Here is a 20465-nt window from a genome sequence, read left to right as displayed (position 1 = left end):
AGAACTTAACATCAAGAGGTTAACAAACTCATTCAAGGTCACACAGCTTTGAAAAGATATTTTCAAATTTTGTTGTGGATAACTAAATGGGCAAGTAGGTGGAAAGGGAGGCTCAGGTGCTTGAAATGTACTTCCATCTGGCTCTAGATGCAGAAGCCAAAAGTAAAAAGAATTCCTCCCAGGATAACTGCCTAACTCAACCAAAATCACATGGAAAACAACATTAATAAAGATTGGCCAACTGGGCTTCCCTGGTGGCACAGTGGTTGAGAGTCCGCCTGCCGATGCAGGGGGCACGGGTTCGTGCCCCGGTCTGGGAAGATCCCACATGCCGCGGAGCGGCTGGGCCCGTGAGCCATGGCCGCTGAGCCTGCGCGTCCGCAGCCCGTGCTCCACAACGGGAGAGGCCACACAGTGAGAGGCCCACGTACCGCAAAAAAAAAAAAAAAGATCGGCCAACTGACCAGAAATTCCTTCCCCTTTGTCAGATAGCAAAAATCCAGAAGAATGAGGAATCCTAGCAAAACTGACCAATACATGCAGTATGTACTTCAGAGTCAAACTCAAGGTACAAACATAAATGCTACAGGAGTTCCTGGGGAAAAGGCAAGACCACAGATGGCCACTGTGGGGGAAGGCATAAAGAAGACGTGAGTTTGAAGTGGGTCTTAAGTAAATGGGATCAAAAAAGGGTGAGCTATCCTTCTATGGGGGATAGGGAGCACATAATAACAGTGCTAATATAGGAAAATTAACTCATTTAATCCTCCCAAGAGCCCAGCCCTACGAGTTAAGTAGTATTATTAACCTTATTCTGTAAATGGGGAATTGGAAGCACAGAGCGATGTTCTCAAACTTATTGATCTCAGGTCTCCTTTATACTTTTAAAAATTATTGAGGAACCCAATAATAAGAGCTTGTATTTATGTGGGATATATATTTACTAAAACAGAGGAATTGTAAAATTATAAGTTAAAAGGTAAATTTTAAATCCCCATACGTATGAAACTTTTAAGATAATTTAAAACTGTACATGGGTCAAAGGCAACAATGGTTCTACCAGAAGGTGAGGGGAGGGATTTTTATCCTGTTTGGAAAACTGGCATTGTGTGGAACCACTGCAGTCCTCTTTGTTTGTCACAACTGGAGGAGTGCTAGTGACACCTAGTGAGGGAGAGGCCAGGGATGCTGCTTAACAGCCCTACAATGCATAGGAAAAGCACCTACAACAAAATAATTATCCAGCCCTAAATGTCAATAGTGCAGAAGTTAAAAACCTTGCTCTAGGGACTTCCCTGGTGGCCCAGTGGCTAAGACTCCACACTCCCAATTCAGGGGGCCCAGGTCTGACCCCTGGTCAGGGAACTAGATCCCACATGCCACAACTAAGAGTTGCATGCCACAACTAAAAGATCCCGCATGCCAAAACGAAGATCTCATGTGCCGCAGTGAAAACCCAGCACAGCCAGCCAGCCAGCCAGGTGAATACATACATACATACATACATACAACCCTGCTCTACTGACATTCAGAAAGCAACTCCAATGTCTATCTACAGAAGAATCAATAAATAAATCAGAGTATATTCACCCAATGGAATATTATACAGCAGTGAAAATTAACAAACCAAAGCTACTCCCAACAATACGATGAACCTCAGAAAGTTAAGTCTTGGACTAGTCAAAGTACGTGTCCATTTACAAACCTAGAAAATAAAGTTTAATTTGTTTTTTAAGGATAAATGCATAAAAGATACATCTTTTTTTTTTTTTAAGCAAAGGAATACTGAACATAAAAATAAGGACAAGGTTGGGAATTCTCTGGCCATCCAGTGGTTAGGACTCTGCGTTCTCACTGTCAAGGGCCTGGGTTCGATCCCTGGCCAGGGAACTAAAATCCCATAAGCCACATGGCTCAGAAAAAAAAAAAAAAAGCAATAAAAGAAAATCAGGACAAGGCTGCTAAGCAAAGGTAGTTGAGATAGAAGAGCATCACAAAGTTTTTTTTTTTAACATCTTTATTGGAGTATAATTGCTTTACAATGGTGTGTTAGTTTCTGCTTTATAACAAACTGAATCAGTTATACATATACATATATCCCCATATCTCTTCCCTCTTGCGTCTCCCTCCCTCCCCCCCCTCCCTATCCCACCCCTCTAGGTGGTCACAAAGCACCGAGCTGACCTCCCTGTGCTATGTGGCTGCTTCCCACTAGCTATCTATTTTACGTTTGGTAGTGCATATATGTCCATGCCACTCTCTCACTTTGTCCCAGCTCACCCTTCCCCCTCCTCGTATCCTCAAGTCCATTCTCTAGTAGGTCTGCATCTTTATTCCCATCTTGCCCCTAGGTTTCTTCATGATCTTTTTTTTTTTTTTTAGATTCCATATATATGTGTTAGCATACGGTATTTGTTTTTCTCTTTCTGACTTACTTCACTCTGTATGACAGTCTCTAACAAAGTGTTATATCTCGATGAATTCATAGTACTGTACACCACGTCTTTCACATGCCTCAAGTATTACATAAAATCTTTTTTAAACGATGAATCAATATAAGTAATGAATTCCTGAAAATACCTGGAAATTTTAAATATACTTTAAATTAATACCAAGAATTTTTTTTACTTCTTTGCTGAAACTATTCTTTAATATAAAAACTCTACCAGTAATAAGCAAATAATCACTCCTAGTTTTTATTTTTGGTGACACCATATTTTTTTATATTAAAGGTACCAAAGCAAGACAGACCTGCAAGCCCAATGAACACCCCAACATAGGGCTTGAAACTGTTTTTTTAATTATATACTGTGGCATTATTTTAATTGAAAAAGCCTAGGGCTGGGTTATGTATTTGTATTCAAGCCCTTAAAAAGGAATTAATTTGCTTAGTTCTCCTTCCCTTAGCTTACTCTGTTACACAAACAATAACACAACTATAAATACCTATAAATGTATAGATTAAATGAACAATCAAGTGTGGCTCCTTTGGTGGAAGAACTTAAAATCATCAACTATAACATCAACAATAATTTTAGCATCAAAAGGTAATCTGGGGCTTCCCTGGTGGTGCAGTGGTTGAGAGTCCGCCTGCCGATGCAGGGAACACAGGTTCGTGCCCCGGTCCGGGAAGATCCCACATGCCGCGGAGCGGCTGGGCCCGTGAGCCATGGCCGCTGACCCTGTGCGTCTGGAGCCTGTGCTCCGCAACGGGAGAGGCCACAACAGTGAGAGGCCCGCGTACAGAAAAAAAAAAAAAAAAAAGGTAATCTGTGTAGAAATTCATTTGCACACTAGAGAAATTTCCCTGGTGGTCCAGTGGGCTGGACCCCTGGTCAGGGAACTAGATCCCGCACGCATGCCACAACTAAGAGTCCGCATGCTGCAACTAAAGATTCTGTGTGCCGCAACTAAGACACAGCCCAGCCTAGAGAAATATTTAAAAAAAAAATCATTTGCACACTAGAATAAAATTCTTTTCTAGCTATGAGAACTATGCATCCTACTAATACCCTTTAATCTGGTAAGAAATCTTGTCACATAAATGTATCATAATGGCAAGGGGAAAGAAAGTTTACAAACAGCAGTAATTCAAAATAAGAAATCTCTTTATCTAGGAAATAGTTTGCAGTGTTTCATAAAAGCAAGTGATTTCTTACATTGCAATGCAGGAAAGTGTCATGACAGACCTTATGATTCAATTTGTCAAAGGTACAGAGAAGACAAAGAAAAGAAAAAAAATCAGTAAATATAAATGTAGACATACTGCTAAATTCTCTTTTGGAAGAAAGTAAAAAATTAAATTTTCAGTGGAAAGGTACCTGATAAACAGTGATCACAAGACAGAGAAAGCATCACTGTGTCATTAAATCTTCTTTTTAAGAATTTAGAAAATACTAATTTAAAATGACCAATGTTTTCTTTACTGTTGGACTCTACTTTCAAACCTACTATTTTTAACTTGAAGCCAAAAGTAATCTCTAATCTGCATATCAATAAAACATTTAAACTTGGAAAAAAATGTTTTAAAATTTATAAGAATAAAAATCATTTTTAAAACATGGAAACAACCTTCTGATTATGATAGATTTGTGTCTGTCATGAAAAGGGCTAAAAAGGGAAATTCTGATCAATTTTCAATAAATGTGAATTAAGGAAAAAAACCTTAACTCTCTGTTAATTCCAATTTTTAGGAAAATTACATTAAAATTTGGATCCGGACAGACCCCGAAAATTATGCAATGAATGCCAACTAATATTTCTGCTTGAACAGAAAAAAAGGATTGTTCTCCTATGACCAAGAAGAATTTAGAAACTTGATGCACTTTCTATTATTATGCAGCAGTGTGACAAGGACACACACAACAAAGAAGGCGATTTCAACAGTTTCGAAAACTTGTATTTCACCTGATTGTGAGTTCTGACTAAAAGCTTGCTGGGCTTGGACTGTATCGCTCAGAGTGCTTTGGGAGGAAGAGCCACTTCAGCGGAAGTGCGAGAGCTGCCATGGACCCACAGCACCTGCTGCGGCTTCTTGGCTACCACCGGCCTGCGGCGCCCTCTGCAGGCGGGCTAGTCAACCAGCACTGCGCCGCCCACACACCAGCTGGATCCCGGAGCCGCGTAGACGCCCAGGGTGAAACACGCGTCGCCGCCAACCCTACAGTGAAGTCCGCGTAACTTTTACATCTGAGATTACCGAAACCATTTAGACCCATGAGAAAACTCACCAGAGGCCGTGTAAGTTACTCTTAGGTTCTTAGTTTAAAATATTAAAACGACAGCCAAATTTTGAACCACTTTGAGAACATATTTAAGTGCAATTTCATATGCAAACTTGGAAATTATATTCCTAACAATCCACAATCGCATAAGCCATACGCAGTGTCCGCTATACTTGACATGCGAACGCATCTAAAAATATTTTCAGTGTCTACTAGATGAGTTTAATTTTCCTCAGGTTCACAAATATTAAACTAAATTATAATAAACACAAATACAATCATGATACAAAGGAAAAATCATAATCTGTTACCCAATGCTTCTTACTGATTATAAAATATGGTTTAATATATTAAAATATAAGGCCAAACCTTCATTAGTGTTCACAGAAATGAACTCTACCTGGCCTGCATTTGGTTTGTTTGACTCATAATTTTTCTTTGTTGTTAATAGCAAAACAAATGTCTCCATTTTCCTGGTCTTATGGAGGGAGGCCCAGTCCCTCTGCATAAACTCCCTCCACAGTGTGATACTGAGAACTATGCTGACTGACAACTCTTTAAATACCACTATCTTATTAAAATGAACCTTTTAAAGAAAAGAAAAAAAAAAAAAAGACTTGCATTTGTTTGGTTCAGACCCAAACCCTAAATATAACTGACCTCTTTGCTCAACTCTCCTGCTACCACAAAAACAAACAAACCAAAGCCCACTAAATTAAGAATAAATCTACAGCACCAGCCCAGATGGTTGCACAGAATTATGCTCAATTAAGAAACATAACCCAATGTTACTTAAGCTGCTCCTGAACACAAGAAAAAAGAATAATAAGCTTTAAAATCCTTAAGAAGCAAGGCTAAAATGGGTAACAAAACTTGACAATTGGCCCAAGAAAACTGCAAAACAATTTTAAGAGTACTGATGACAATGCTTTTAAAAATGAGCAAGTGGGACTTCCCTGGTGGCAAAGTAGTTACGAATCTGCCTGCCAATGCAGGGGACAGGAGTTCGAGCCCTGGTCCAGGAAGATCCCACGTACCACGGAGCAATTAAGCCCGTGCACCACAACTACCGAGCCTGCACTCTAGAGCCTGTGAGCCACAACTACTGAGGCCACGTGCCACAACTACTGAAGCCCACGCGCCTAGAGCCTGTGCTCTGCAATAAGAGAAGCCACCGCAATGAGAAGGCCGCGCACCACAACAAAGAGTAGCCCCCGCTCGCTGCAACTAGAGAAAGCCCACACACAGCAATGAAGACCCAACACAGCCAAAAATAAAGATAAATAAATAAACTTATAAAAAAAAATGAGCAAGCAAAATCCGAAAGCACATTAAAATAATAAACCATGACCAAAAGGTTATTCCAGGAATACAAGAATTGTTCAGTAGTAGTACATGTGTTATACAATTCTTTGTGTATGTGTATTGAGTGTGTGTGTATATATGGATATCTGAACATACGCATATTCCCTAGCTCTGTTCAATGAGAGGGCATGGGAGCAACACCCCAATATCAATAAGCACCTAGATCTTGGCTTCTAAATATTTGAGGTAGGGAACGTTCAAGATGAGCCTGAATCTCTCACTGTGCCTGAAAGGAAGGGAGTGCTCAGAGAATGATGGGACATGTCAAAAGGACAGAGAATGTACCCTGAAGGGTTCCCAGGGGCCAAACCTATGACAATTTAAGCATCAGTATAAATAATATTAACAAATTATAACTCCCTGAATAAAACAGGAAACCATAAATCCAAATTGACAAAAATAAATGAATAAATTGAAAGCCTGATAAGGAACAAGATATGTACATAGTTTTTTGAAACAAAAGAATAACTTTGGAGCAGAGAAGCATAGAAGATTCTGTCTTAATCAAGCAATCAAATCGAACATTACTAGTAACAGAACAAAATGAAGTTGTGTGCTACCTGATAAGATATAATTAAATTACAGCATCACCTCTGTGATATTCCTGCCAAAGATGCCTCAAGAATATAATCATGAGGAGACATCAAACAAAAATGAAGGGATTCTCTAAAATAACTGCCTTGTAATCTTCAAAGGTGTCAATATAATGAAAATCAAAGAAAGACTGAGGACGATTTGAGACTGAATGATGCTAACTTAAGAAACTTGAAAACAAGAAAATGCAATGCATCATTTGGACTGGACACTTTTGCTACAAAGATTGCTATAACAAATGGTGAAACGTAAAAGGTCTAAAGATTAGATGACAGTAATGTATCAATATTATTTAACTTCTTGATTTTAATGTATATACTGTGGTTATGCAGGAAACTGTCTTTATAGGAAACACACACCCAAGTATTGACCAGTGATAGGGTCATAAAGGCAAATTTTTCAAGGAAATAAAAGTTCTTTGTACTATTAATGCAACTTTTCTAAAAGTCTGAGATTGTCCCAAAGTTAAAAAAGAAAATTATTTTTAAAATACAAAGGAATAAATTTAAGAAATGTACAAGATCTGTGTAAAGATATCTTTAAAATATCCTTTATAAGGACTTAAAAGAAGACTTAAATGGAAAGGCATACCACATTTGGGGGCAGGAAAACTCAATATTCTAAAGATATTTCTCTACATTTCTCTATTAAGTTTATTTCCAAAACTATAAATAGGTTTTTTATAACTTGACATATTTAGATATAATGAGGAAAAATAAACAAGAATAACCTGGAAAGCTCTAAAAATATATGATAAAGCTACAACAATTAAAATGTTGAGGTAATGGTACATAAATAGATTGCTGTAATAGGAATCAAAATAACTTTCAGGGGGCTTCCCTGGTGGCGCAGTGGTTGAGAGTCCGCCTGCCGATGCGGGGGACACGGGTTCGTGCCCCGGTCCGGGAGGATCCCACATGCCGCGGAGCGGCTGGGCCTGTGGGCCATGGCCGCTGGGCCTGCGCGTCCGGGGCCTGTGCTCCGCAACGGGAGAGGCCGCAGCGGTGAGAGGCCCGCGTACCGCAATAAAAATAAAAAAAATAACTTTCAATACTGCACTGGTTAAATAAATTATCATACACATACAATGCAATACTGTGTCATCATTTTAAAAAAAGAAGCTCTAGGGACTTCCCTGGTGGCCCAGCGGTTAAGAACCTGTGCTTCCACTGCAGGGGGCATGGGTTCGATCCCTGGTCAGGGAACTAAGATCCCACATGCCATGTGGTACAGCCTTAAAAAAAAAAAAAAAAAAAGCTCTATATTTATATTTTAAAAATCTCATCCAAGGGGGTGGGAAAAGGGGAAATTAGATGAAAGTAGTCAAAAGGTACAAGTTTTCACTTATAATACTAGGGATATAACATACAACATGATAAACATAATTAACACTGCTGTACGTTATATATGAAAGTTGATAAGGGAGTAAACCCTAAGAGTCTCATCACAGGGAAAATTTTTTTTCTATTTCTTTAATGTTGCATCTATATGAGATGATGGATGCTCACTAAACCTACTGTTGTAATCATTTCATGATGTATGTAAGCCAAATCATTATGTTGTACACCTTAAACTTATACAATGCTGTATGTCATTTATACCTCAATAAAACTGAGGGGAGGAGGGGAAGGTCACATGCAAGTTACAGTTAAATGAAAAAAAAAATATTCAAAGCAGTAAGTATAGGTACTACCATTTGTGTAAAAAATGCATACATATGCATATACACACATATGCTTGTACAAAATATCTTATAAAGAATATATAGACTATGTCTGGAAAGCCCCAAAAGAAACAGTTTTAACAATGGTTAACTAATAAGAGGAAATGCCTATCTGATGGCCAAAGGTAAGAATATGTACTTTTTACCCATTTACACCTTCTCAGTTTTATACCTTGTTGTATACCTTGCACTGCCTACTTAAAATAATACTTCTTTAACATATATGTACATAAATAATAAAATAAATTTTTAAAAATAAATAAAGTTATCAAAAAGGAATGAAAAATGAATTTCCCTATCTCAGGGCTAGATTCTTCCTGCTAATGAAAGCTGCCTGAATGTTGTAGACTGAGAGTTCTCAGTAAAGTGTCCAAATTTTAGGCGAGGGTTCCTTTTGAAAATTAAATAAAAACAAAATGGATGAGATAAGCTACCAGCAAAAATAAATAAATAAATAAGCCTCATCAGTACCATCAGTCTCCCACTCAAAGGGATGCCCGTGACCTTGCTGAGTATTTGATGGACTCCCAAAACAGAACCAAAGCAACAAGACCGATTTTCAATCAGAGAAACAAAGGGATGTCCTCAGGACTAGAATTTAAACAAATGTCTAGTGCAAAAGAAGAGTTAAAAGGTGGAGATAAAGAAAGAGCCAAAGTGAAGAAATGTGTCTTCTTTAACCTCCTTCAACAGGAAAAACGAACCTGCAGGAAGAATGTCCTAATGAACAGAAGTGAGTACTTCTAAGGGTCAAGAGAAGCCCAGCAGGTGAAAAATACCCCAGTTCAGATTACTCCTCAATGCTACCATCTCCATCTGTGGGACCTGCCTGTCACCAAATAATGTGTACTTTCCCAGGGACCAGACTTTCTAGAAAGAGCCCTGAGGAACAAACATGTATGCTTTGGGTCTGAGTTCTGGTTCTTCCTGTGAGTTTGATTAGGGAGTGACACTGAGGACCTTAGTCCTCCAATGCCTGACATACTCTGAATCACTGGGAAAAGTTCAGATTTCTGAACCTGCAATGCTGAAAATGAGAACAAGAATACGTAATCCCCCAAAAGTGATGTCACTGTCACACACACACTCCAAAAGGTCCTATCTGGCCAACTGTCCTTATTTTGACATCTCTAATTTCAAACTTTTCCCATTCCTTCTCTAGTAAATAGTAAATCAATACTTAAAATATGTATTTTGTACAGTTATCAAATATATTTTCAAATATTTAATTTAATCTACTAAGGCCTGAGTGTTAAAAGCCTAAATAATTTTAAATACAGCTTTGGGAAATTTTACTGATGATTACACATTACAAACTGTTACTATATGTTTCCTTCAATTTGGTTTCTAAGTCCCACTATAACTAGACATTTTCCAAATTTAACAGAAAGGTATCACCTGTATACACCCTAGTTCATCCCAAACCCTCTCCATCCCTTCCACTCATGCCAGACTGCAGGGTTTAATAAGGGCTATTAGGACTTTCTAAATGATCAACCGTAAGTGAATATTCATTATCAACATGCTTGAGCATGCCAGGGAGAGATTTCAGCAAAATAAAAGATAAAAAACAAGGCTTAGTAAACTTTGATAACTTAGAAAAGGAAAAATATGCAGGCTAGGAGCAGATACGTAGAACACTGTGCAGTGCAAGATTACATATCATGAAGGTAGAATGTAAGTCCTGCTTGGACAGAGGTTCCCAAAACACAGTCACTAGAAACCTGGCCTCTAACCACCATTTTAAAGTGTATATTTTTTAAAATTTTATTTATTTATTTGGCTCCATTGGGTCTTCGTTGCTGCGCGCGGGCTTTCTCTAGTTGTGGCAAGCGAGGGCTACTCCTCGTTGCGTTGCGCGGGCTTCTCATTTCTGTGGCTTCTCTTGTGCAGCACGGGCTCTGTGGCATGTGGGCTTCAGTAGGTGTGGTGCGCGGGCTCAGTAGTTGTGGCTTGCGGGCTCTAGAGCGCAGGCTCAGCAGCTGTGGCACACGGTTTTAGCTGCTCCGCGGTATGTGGGATCCTCCCAGACCAGGGCTCGAACCCATGTCCCCTGCATTGGCAGGCGGATTCTTAACCACTGCACCACCAGGGAAGTCCCTAACCACCACTTTAAGAAAGGTGTTATTTTTCCTATTTGCAAATACGTGGTAATGTATAGGAAATTTTTTTTCAACTGAGCCTTTCTTACTATAAATATAATAATGTTCATTCTCAAAAAACTTTTTTTTAATGAAGGGAAATCAAAATTACCAGTAATCCCACCACCAAGTTAACATTCCAGTGTATTTTTTCTAGACATACACATTTATAAACATGTTTAAACACAACTAGGATCATACAATGTATACAATTTTGTTTATTGCTTTTTTTCATTAAACAAAGAAGGTTTGGAATTACCTAATGTTTTTAAATATTCTTCCAAGTTAGTAATAGCAGAGCATAGAGTTCACTTAAAATAGACCCTGTGCTAGACACTTAGGTTATTTCTAATAATTTAGTTAGCAAAATATATAAGAGATCAATATTTCATGGTGGGGTAAACAGCACCAAGCTTTTTCCTCACAGGAGTTCTGGTAAGTGAACAAATGAGAACCACAGCCCTAAGGATAAGCTCTAGTGATACGCTGAACGTGACACTCATGCCCGGCCAGGCTCCTTCATTCATACCTTCACAAATACTTACTGGTTTGCCTTGATCCCCTTGTTTTCATTTCTGGAATTGTTTGGTTTGTAATAAATTGAGAAAATAAAATTGATGAGCAGCCAGCCTTAAAACACACCTGTAATGAGCTCAAGGAAGCAGGGTGGGAGAGTGCTATTAGTGGCCCCAGAGAAACCTGGAAGAGAAGACCTAAAACGAGTCAGGTTTAGATTTTTCTCAACCTGACCTTAAGCAACCCTCCTTTGAGATCAGGCCAGAACTTCTAAGAATAACTAGCTTTTGGCAACAGCTAATTCTTTAAACGTGTGAGGGGGGTTGGAAGGTGGTATTTAAAGCTATACTTATACTTCCCATCAGGTAAGACTAAGAAAATAGTAATTGTGTTTCGAAAGGGGGGAAGGGGCTAATGGATTGCCTTAGACCTCTGCTATTCAAACTGCCGTCAGCAGTCCTACGTGATTTAGTGGGTTATATCAATATTTTTTATACTATGTTATACAGTATCAGAGTACAGACAATATCAGAGTACAGAACAGGTGGCAAACTATTATTTTGTGAAATTTTTGTTTCAGTTTTATAGTGTGTGTGTGTGGTCCGGATGGGTAAAAGGTACTTCCTACCGTGTGCCTGACTTTAATTTTTTAGTTTCCTTAATTTTTTCATATATGTAAATGTAATTAATTTGTATAACAAAGGTTTACTGAGCACCTATACTATAGTGCTGGTGAGACAGCAGTGTGCTGCTGTGATGTAAATGAATAATAGTTGATCCCTGCCATTGTAGAATTCTTTCAGTTTAGAAACAAACTATCACATAATCACATAAATATAAGATTATAAACTGCTAAGTGTTATGGAAGGAAAAGTTTAGTAAATTAGGATCAGTTATCATTAGGGAAGCTGATTTAGATTGGGGAAAAGGTAGGGGTGACAGGTCAGGATTGTCTGAGAAACTGCATTCAAGCAGAGACCAGAAAGATGTACTTGGAAAGGAAGGGAGTGGGAAGGAAAATCTGCCTGGCAGAAAATGGCACTTTCAGCAAGGGTCTGTAAGGTCTGGGGAAATGAAAAGCCACTGGGCAGCTTCCCCGGTGGCGTAGTGGTTAAGAATCCGCCTGTCAATGCAGGGGACACGGGTTTGAGCCCTGGTCCGGGAAGATCCCACATGCCGCGGAGCAACTAAGCCCATGCGCCACAACTACTGAGCCTGTGTGCGTGCCTAGAGCCGGTGCTCCGCAACAAGGGAAGCCACCTTAATGAGAAGCCCGCTCACCACAGTGAAGAGCAGCCCCCGCTCGCTGCAACTAAAGAAAGCCCATGCAGCAACAAAGACCCGACGCAGCCATAAATAAATAAATAAATTTATTTAATTAAAAAAAAAAGAAAAGCCACTGGACGGAAAGGTAGAACCATCTATTGATAAATAAGGCTTAGTGGGGGAGCTTGGGATAGGAAGAGATAATGCAGGACTTTTAAATGTCCCGAGGGCCATTAGAATGATCCAATTTGCATTTTAAAAGATCACTGGGTAGAGAAGAGATATCAAGGGGATACAGAGGTGGTACCAGGTGGAGACTAGAAGACTGATTTGATTCATATTTAGGAAGCAGAAGTGACAGGTTTGGTGATGGTACAAATGCGAGGGCTGAAGAGCCATGAGGCGTCTGGGATAACCCTCAGGTTTCCCAAGTTAACAAAGAAATGGAGTGAGGTACAAGAAAAACTCAGAGGAGCAGAGTGGAGAGGAAAGATCACAGTTTGGCCTGTTATAGTTAACAGGTAGAGATGCCAAATTAATAACTAAAACTGGATGGAAATATAAAACAAAGAAGTCATCACCAAAACGGTTTTGATGATACATTATTCTGCTCCTTAAATATTTACCCACAGTAATGTATAATACAAACCCAGAAGAATCTAGAATAAATTTTAAAGTCTCACAGAAACAGACTCACAGCCTTAGAAAAACAAACTTATGATTACCAAAGGGGAAAAGTGGGGGGGGGGGATAAATTAGGATAAATCAGAGGTTGGGATTAACATGCACACACAACTATATATATCAAATAAATAATCAACAGGGACCTCCTGTAGAGCACAGAGAACTGTACTGAATACTCTGTAATAAACTCTATGGGGAAAAAATCTGAAAAAAAAATAGGTATATGTATAACTGAGTCACTTTGTTGTACACCTGAAACTAATACAACATTGTAAATCAACTATACTCCAATATAAAATAAAAATTAAATTAAAAAAAAATTTTAGTCTCTATGGAACAGCAATTCATAAATACCACAGCAGCTGAAGCCACTGTGTATCTGAAAATACAGAGCAAGAGCAACGGTGTAACTAAACAGTCACATTCAAAACAATCCTCTTTTATGAAATAGTAAGGAATCACTTGTCTATTGTGTTCACAATATGCTCCACATCTAACACAGCGCATGGCACATAGGAGGTGTTATCTATTGAAGACAAGTACCCACTACTAGGCAGAATAAACCACAGCAAAAATAAAACAAATGGCGCAAATAACAAGCAATTCTGCAAGGAAAAACTCGAGTATGAAACATACAAATGTATAAATAAGGACATTTCTCAGAGAAAAAAAGGGAAATGAGTTATTTAGCACAAACTCAGTTCTCATACCCAAATAGATGCTATATTCTGGTCCCTAAGAATCGGCTTAATTTCAAGCTTCTAGGGAAGACCACCCCAGGCAACCTCACTGATCCCTAGAAGTCCCTACATATGAGAAAGAACAGAAATGTAATAAAAGCTTGATGTTGAAAAGCTATAGTAAAATCTCATCTAGGTTATTAAAACAAAACAAAAAAGGTTAAAAATGGCAATTACTAATGACATTTTTTCCTCTAAAGTCTCCTGTTGTCAGATTTTCTAACAAACATGGATTTTAACTGGTTTTTTCTCCTGCTCACAAAGGTCACACTGATACATAGGAGAAAAATCCAAAGATGCACATAAACACGAAGGAGACAAATTAACCATATTCCCATTGCCCAGAAGTAACCACTTTCAGTGTTTCATGTGGAGCTTTTTCTGTGCATACATGGGGATGGAAAGTAAAGAGTGATACACAGCTAGACTTAAGTCTATAAATGAGATTACAGAACACTGCTATGGCAAGTATATAGGACTGAGGAAAGACTAACCTAAAGTGACAACTGAGCTGAGCTATCTGAAGGATGAGATGGAATTAACCAGACAAAGAAGCACAGGCTGCTAGGCAGAGAGAACAAGAATGTGTGCTGGGTACCGAACCCCACCAAGCCAGGCAACTGGGGAGAGGGAGGAGACTGGCTGGGCAAAGCCTTGTTGAGAGGACTCAGGGAAAGAATGAGGTGAGGCCACTGAAAGAGAAGCAAGGTAGATAGACTCCTCAAAGGGAATGTCCCAATTGCTTAGGTGGGAAAAGGATTAGGCCCTACAAGTGTGGACTTAGATGATCAGCATCTTCTCCCAAAGGGTGTAAAGAGTAGGGGCACAGGGGAATCTTTGGGGAGGCGAGGGGGGGGTGAAGCTGCAGGGAGAAAAAGATAATAATCCGATATTTTAAATTTATATTTTAGGCTCCATAAAGCCTTCTAGACTGATAAGGATAAAGAAAATGTAGTGATTTTAACTATGGTACAACTCCCAAGAAATTCATATTAGAAATGAAGGTAGGGAGAGAAGCATTAACTATTCATAGTACAAAAAAGAAAATATAAATTTTAAAAGACTGAAAGACCTGCATTAGACACTGAGTTTAATGACAGCATGGAATGTACCTGTTTTATCATCATATCTCTAATAAACATACAGCAAATAAATCAATATCAAGGGAATAATCATTATGAGTATTACGTATGAAAAAAGACTGGGCTAACAGAAAGGGACGATCTTAATGACATCCAGACAAGAAAAACACAACACTATACTCAGGACAAAGCCACACACAGAGAATTCTGCCTCTAAGAAGTGGTCTTCGTAGTGAAGCACGAAAGAGTCAATAGGCCTCTCAAAGGGGCCTATCAATACTATTATCCCTACCTGCTCATTCACTCATTCAAGAGAAAATGTTTAATCCAGAAATTCCACTACTAGGTGTATACCCAAGAGTTAAAAAAAAAAAAATGCATACAAAACTAGTTCATGAATGTTCATAGCAGCATCATTCATGACAGTCAAAATGTACAAACAACCCACACGCCCATCAACCAACAAACACATAAAATGTGATATATCCATACAGTGGAATATTATTCAGCCATAAAAATGAATAAAGTACTGAAATATGCTATATATAACATGGATGAACTCTGAATATTATGCTAAGTGAAAAAACTCTAGCCACAAAAGACCAAGTATTATATAAGTACATTTATATGGAAAGTCCAGAACAGGCAAGTCTACTGAGACAGAAAGCAGATTAGTCCCTGCCTGGGGCTGGGGTGAAGACTGGATTTGGAAGAAATGGACAGTAACTGCTAATGGGAAAGTATTTCTTTTTGAGGTGATAAAAATGTGCTAAAATTGATTGTGCTGATGGTTGCACAATTCTATACATATACTAAATACCATGAAAAAAAATCCACTTTAAATAGGTGGATTTTATGGTATGTGAATTATATCTCAATAAAGCTGTTATTAAGAAACAGGGTATTTTGAGCACTGGGGCACTATGGTAAACTGCTGGAAATAGAACAAAGAAGACACACACACACACAAAACCTGTCAGAGCTCTAACATTCTCGTAGAGGAGAAAAGGCAATCAACAGGCAATTAGAAAACGATGAGAAGAGCAAAGAATTCAGACTGTACCCCAGCGGGACCTAACCTAGCCCTGTATGATTACGATGTCTAGAAGAGAACTCAATATACCAGATTTTCGTCCTTAAATTGAAATTTAAGTCTAAGAAGCTTTTTTAAAATTAAGTACCTGTTCAGCCTCCTAAAATCTGCATTCTTACTGAAGGTTAACAGATTCTTCTTTTAAGCATTTGTGCACATGCAATGTTTAAAATATGTTTTTAACTTTACAAAAGCAACAGATTACAGTCTGTTAATAAAATGAAACAAGTCTCCGATTTAAATTGTATTGCCAAGTTCGTAGGGTGCTGTAAAGATTATGTGCAAACTTTTCATAAGACCTTAAATTGGAAGAAAGAGGGCCTAAAAGACCCGAACCGTGTGACACATTCCAAAACAAAGCCTGGGAGTTGGGAGGGGACCCGCAAGGTAGGAGACCTAGACTAATGATCATAAAGAACTGAGTGCTACAAAGTAAAAATGGACCTTTAATATTTAAAGCCACTAATTTTCAAACACGACACTTCGAAATTAGAATATTAGTAACCGTTGCCATAGGAACAGTGACGCTGAGTTTCCCGAGATTAAAAATAAAAAATACTGCAAATTCAAGTGGGTGAAATAGGGCAAAGTTTGGTCCGAACGTAGGTGAACCGAGCCTACCAAAAAACTTCCACAAGGGTTAAGAGTGGACCGGCTGCAACTTTTAACCTACACTTCCGAAGCAGCGCTTGATAAATCACCCAGCAGGGTAATTTACCAACTGCTAAAAAAAAAAAAAAAAAGTTTGCCCTCTCTTCTCCAGGGGGAGGAACCACACAAAAACGCTCCCTGGCATTCGCCCACAACCAAAACCAGACCGTGCAGACGTGCGTGGTTGCAGCTCAAGGGGAGACTGGCTCCGAGTTCACCCGGAAAGCATCCGAATCGAGCCCTGCTGGTTTCATTGGCTGAGCCCCGAGGAAAACCCCAAGCTCGAGCCCGGAGCCCCAGCCTGCCTGGCTCCTTTCTTCACATTCCCACCCCCCGCCACGTCCTATGCCTGGCATTCCACGCGACCCGATCCAACTCATATTTATTAAGCACCCACTGTCTACACCGCATCGTGGCTAGAGGCACTGCAGGAAGAAATGGCCCCACGCCGGAAAAACCAATAGGATAGCCACAGGGGCTAAGGACGGACCCGAGAGAGGAGCTGGCTACCTACGGTGGGGTAGTCTGGAGAGGAGCCCTCACCCTCACCCCGCGGGTCATGAGAGTCCCAGGGAAGAGACGGCCCCGAGGGGCGCACCAGGCCCGGCCTCCGCGGAGTCCACCGCAGACCGGGCTGGGAGGGGAAAGGTAAGGAGTAGGCATCCCCGGACCACCCGCGCGCCCCTTCCAAGGAGCCCGACCCTGACTCCGGCCCCCGGGAGAACGGCGAGCCTGGGGACCGAACCCCCGGAGGGCCGGAGCGGGCTGTCACTGGCTCCCGCCTCCCACCCCAAGACCATGGCCGGCCGCTCTCTCGCCAGCGTGACAGTCGCGGCGGCCGCGGACCTAGCGTCTCTGGCCCGGCGTCTCCGCTCCGCCGGACGCCGGCACCCCCTGCTGCCCCGCGCAGAGCCGGGCAGTGCCAGGAAGACCGCCCGGGCCCCTCCCCCAACGGTCCCCATCCCCCGGACTCCGGAAAAGCAGTTACCTGGCGCGCAAGCGAGGGAGAGGACACGACCCAGAAGAGGAAGGTGAGAAGGCAAACGGTGGCCTCCGGCCCAGGGAGATTCGGGAAATTTGGAAGACTTGTTCCGCACTGGGTGACAGCTGTTCGCTGCGCACGCGCACCGGGACCCAGTCGCCCGATGACTCCGCCGCTCCTCACCCTCCCGTCGAGGGGCAGGGAGACAGCGGCGAAGGCGCGCGCACAGCGCCAGCCGGCTCTCCCTGCGCGAGGGCGCGCGCGCCGTCACGTGACCGCGGGGCCCGGCACTTAGTGGGTCACGTGAACTTCCAAACAGCTTAAAGGTGCCAGGCACCTTCTTGCTTTGGGCTTAATCTTCCGCACTGTTCTTAGCTTAGGCTCCCGCCGCGCTTCGTGTTTTCTGGAGACGGACATGTCCCCTTTTGCCCAGAACGGGAAGACACTTGAGCAGAAGGAAGGAACAGCTGCACAGAACCTTGCCTGGAAGCGCCTACCGGGTTCCCTCAGGGCTGGACCTGATGGAGTCCACGCGCCACACGTCGCCGTGGGTTCCGACGCGGGCCTATGGCGGCCTCCGGAACGCGAACGTCAGAGTGGCGTTGCCCTGGGTGCGGCCTCGGAATGCCCAGCCGAGCCTGGCTAGGATGTCGCTGCTCGCTGCTGGGCAGCAAGGACAGCGTCATACGGCCGGGGCTCCTGAGCCTCCAGACCGAAATGGGAGATCCCGAGTGAGCGAAGGGTGTGTGCCTGCCAACCCTTTAACAAGTAACTCAAGCGAGAAGCTGTGCTGTTAGCCGAGGGGAGTGAAACTGCCCTGTACTGCAGTCACCTACGCGGAACAAGTTCCGCACCGCGCAGGTGTGCTCTTGAGTCCCGAGGCGACCCCCATAGGAATTCGGACGGGGGGGGTCTCTCAAAAACTTGGGGTGACAGCACTATGGCCTGAATTGTAGTAACAGGAAGTGCAGGTACCTCCGGACCCCTCAGACGTACTTAAATTAGCTTGCTACAACTTGTTATTTCTGTGCTGTACCTCTGTCTTCCAAGGTGTCAGAAAGAACCACACAGACCTTACTTAACTAAGGTCTTTGTACTACCAAAGACAGATGGCTGAGCACCAGGTGTTTTGCAAAGCTGAACAATTTTTTTAACTTCCTGTAGAGTTCCCAGCTGGGTCCTTTGTGACGTTTCCTCTAACGTCTTCTCGGCGAAGAAAGATTGGGCAGAACCTTACACTTCTGAGCACACTCGGGCTGTCTCATATGCTGAGTTTTCTACTACAATCCACTGATTTCTGTTTTTTTTTTTAATATCTAAACAGGTCCACTTACCGCACCCTGGGAGTCTTTTCTCCCTGGAAGGAGCATTGCGAGGACAGATGAAATATGGGTGATTAAGTAAAGCTAATGGAATTATTGGGTCACCACATTTCATAAGTCATTAAATTAGAATTATTACCCACATAGGTACACGATTGAACTTACCTAATATGTAAACTCAACTGGGACTTTTCCAAATGTGTATACTATGAGGATCCCAACCCTCCTTACAAGTCAATCGGATATGCTAAAACAATAAACGTATAACAGCATTCATTTAGGGCTTACTGTGAACTTGACACTGTTTTAAGAGCCTCACATATATTAACGAAATTAATCCTTATAATCATTCAATGAATAGGTATGATTATTACCTCCTTGTTACAGATATGAAAACCGAAGTATTGAGATTAAGAAATATGTCAACTACTGAGAATCCGCCTGCCGATGCAGGGGACACGGGTTCGTGCCCCGGTCCGGGAAGATCCCACATGCCGCGGAGCGGCTGGGCCCGTGAGCCATGGCCGCTGAGCCTGCGCGTCCGGAGCCTGTGCTCCGCAATGGGAGAGTCCACAACAGTGAGAGGCCCGCATACCGCAAAAAAAGAAAACAAAAAGAAAAAAAAAAGGAAATATGTCAACTACTAAACACCAGGGTCCTTGGAAGCCATATGCTGTATTAGACGAGGAACCTAGTACACCAAAGCTAAAAGTCTGGAAACCTGAATTCCAGTCCACTCACAATTTGTAGACACATAATACTGCACAAATAACGTTTGTCTAACACAGTAAATCGAGTCTCAGTTTTTTTAATCTGAAAAATGAGGGTGACATATCAGTTTTGCTGACTTTGAGCATTTTTGAACATTAAAGAAGATACTGTACAATGTCAAAACACTTCAAAAGCTGTAAAGCACTGTGTGAATCTATTAACCACTTCACAGTTTTGGAAATTGAAGTGAGCCTATTAGAAGATCAACTGGATTCATGTCACAGAAAATGTTGTGTCCCTAATGTATTGAAATATCTCTGTTGTAAATTACAATGAAAATTAACATTTTAGCCATGTAGTAAATTATTTACGTCCAATTAAAAATGCCAGTTGTAATAAGATGGAGGCTGTATAATGGATACATAGATTTTCCTTGAAGCTTATGTTATGTGAACTACTGTTCACCTCAGAGACAATACTTATAAATTTCTTAAGATATGTATAACGCAGCAAATTGATAAATTGATACACTACTAAATAATATAGTCTAATTTTGAATATATTGAAGTCCATTAGACTTTTGCAAATATAAATAAATAATAGTAATACTCATTAATGTTTCCATTTATCATTATCATATATGTATGTTACTTCTACAGGTATAATACAAACCAACCAATAACTAGATGTTTAGATGATTTTTTTAAAGTGTCATAGTTAATATGATAGTGAGTACCTAATAAAATTAGAAATTTTGGTACCTGTTCTTCTCTGTGTCCTGTGTTCTGAAGTTCAGATCAATTTATCTCTTACCGGGATTATTACAAAAGTCTCCTAATGATCTCCCTACCTCCAATGCATTCTCCACTCA

At 40.9% G+C, this 20465-nt stretch overlaps 1 protein-coding gene and 1 long non-coding RNA gene across 5 annotated transcripts in view; one reads left to right on the top strand and one right to left on the bottom strand.

Annotated features, from left to right (window-relative positions):
• KDM4C (lysine demethylase 4C) overlaps window positions 1-17797 on the bottom strand; it is a 412581-nt gene extending 394784 nt beyond the window's left edge. For 3 of the 4 annotated variants that reach the window (XM_067744340.1, XM_067744342.1, XM_067744343.1), the window contains exon 1: window positions 17568-17691. The gene's annotated coding sequence lies outside the window, so the exon portion shown is untranslated. Of the gene's footprint in view, window positions 1-17567 lie in introns of all 4 variants that reach the window. The other variant, XM_067744341.1, reaches the window with a different exon arrangement.
• Window positions 17729-20206, top strand: LOC137227834 (uncharacterized). The gene is made up of 2 exons (XR_010945020.1): window positions 17729-18953; window positions 19271-20206. It is a non-coding gene; the product is annotated as an uncharacterized lncRNA (long non-coding RNA).
• The last annotated feature ends 259 nt before the right edge of the window (window positions 20207-20465 follow it).

This window comes from Pseudorca crassidens, chromosome 7 (assembly GCF_039906515.1).
Source record: "Pseudorca crassidens isolate mPseCra1 chromosome 7, mPseCra1.hap1, whole genome shotgun sequence".
NCBI lineage: Eukaryota > Metazoa > Chordata > Mammalia > Artiodactyla > Delphinidae > Pseudorca > Pseudorca crassidens.
The sequence above is the reverse complement of the archived record's forward strand: the minus strand, read 5'-3'. Positions and strand labels throughout refer to the sequence as shown.